Here is a 1,749-nt window from a genome sequence, read left to right on the forward strand (position 1 = left end):
CCAAATTTATATTTCAAATACACTGAAAGAATAAAAAGGATTCTAAAGAAGAATAAGGGCTCAGGGTATAAAATGTATACTTCTTTATTTATACAAATAGGGTTTTAAAACAATCATATTTAAAAGAAATCTGCATTTTTACATTCACCATCAGTGAGTTGTGAGTTCCTGACAGAGAAGGCTGAGCATGATGATACATAGCAAGGTCCCACTGCAGGACAACAGTAGCTCAAGAAAGCACCATTTATTTGAGAAGCAGTAGGCAGGCTCCGGCATTCCTGTTGCACTGCTAGCAATGGGAAGTCTTAAACCTCTTCTTCCACAAGACTTCTTCAAATTCCCCCTGTTCATCAGCAGTGGCATCTTTGCATTGCTGGTACTTGGACACTGAGTCATTGATGTTGCTCTCAGCCTCAGTGAACTCCGTGTCATCCATGCCCTCGCCTGTATACCAGTGCAAGAATGTCTTGTGCTGCAACATGGCACTGAACTGCTCTGAGGTGTGCTTGAAGGGTTCCTGGATGGCCGTGTTGTTGACAATGAATGTGGCCAACATTGTGAGACCATGTGGGGGGATGTCACACACAAGTGTCTTCACATTGTTGGGGATCCATTCTGCAAAGTAGCTGTTGTTCTTGTTCTGCAAGTTGAGCATCTGCTCATTCACCTCCTTCATGGACATGCAGTCTCGGAAGATGGCAGCCGCTGTCAGGTAGCAGCAATGGCGGGGATCACAGGTGACCATCGTGTTCTTGGTGTCAAACATCTGCTGGGTGAGCTTGGGCACTGAGAGAGCATGGTACTGCTGGCTGGCATGGCTAGTCAGGGGTGCAAGGCCAGGCATGAAGAAGTGCAGGCAGGGGAAGGACACTGTGTTCACGGCCAGCTTGCGCAGGTCTGCATTCAGCTGGGCAGGGAAGTGCAGGCAGGTGGTGACCTTGCTCATGGTAGCCAACACCAGGTGGTTCAGGTCTCCATAGGTGGGCATGGGCAGCTTCAGGGTGCAAAAGCAGATGTCATACAGGGCCTCGTTGTCAATGCAGAATGTTTAATCTGCATTTTCCACCAACTGGTGGACAGACAAGATGGTGTTGTAGGGTTAGGTGAGGATGACAGGGTTAGGTAGATAAAGGCTCAGCCCAGCACTGGGAACTAGAGTGTCTGGATGTTAGGGAGGAGGGGTGCCTGTTAGCCATCTCCCATGGACTATGATGACATATCAAATATGAAGTTGTCTGGTCTGAAACTCTGGCCAAATGGTTCCGATCTCACTGAGTCTAAGGTGCCAGTGTCCAACATCTTGGGCAAGGGCATGACACTGAAGGTGTTCATGATGCTGTCTGGGAACTCCTCTCGGATCTTGTTGAGAATCAGGGTGCCCATGCCTGACCTGGTGCCACCTCCCAGGGAGTAGGCGAGCTAGAAACCCTGGAGACAGCCACACCTTTCTGCTCACCACTTCCAGCACTGACTCCACCAGCTCGGTTCCCTCTGTGTAGTGGCCCTTGGCCCAGTTATTGCCTGCCCTGTTCTGGCCTATCAGAAACAAAGACATGATGAGACACATACTCCAGGAATAATGACTGTGCTATATGCATTGTGAAGACTATAGGCTCCTCTGAGCAACTTTGGCTATTATTTTAGATACACTGGTGAAATAAAGGAAATGTTTTCTTTTTTGGGGTCCAGTCGTGGGCCTGAACTCTGGTCCTGGGCACTGTCCCTCAGCTCTTCAGCTCAAGGCTAGTG

At 48.9% G+C, this 1,749-nt stretch overlaps 1 pseudogene; it reads right to left on the minus strand.

The window, feature by feature from the left end:
• Positions 1-289: 289 nt before the first annotated feature.
• The window catches only part of LOC106001592, a 17,860-nt pseudogene continuing 16,400 nt past the window's right edge, over positions 290-1,749 (minus strand).

Source organism: Dipodomys ordii, unplaced genomic scaffold (assembly GCF_000151885.1).
Source record: "Dipodomys ordii isolate 6190 unplaced genomic scaffold, Dord_2.0 Scaffold327, whole genome shotgun sequence".
Classification (NCBI taxonomy): domain Eukaryota; kingdom Metazoa; phylum Chordata; class Mammalia; order Rodentia; family Heteromyidae; genus Dipodomys; species Dipodomys ordii.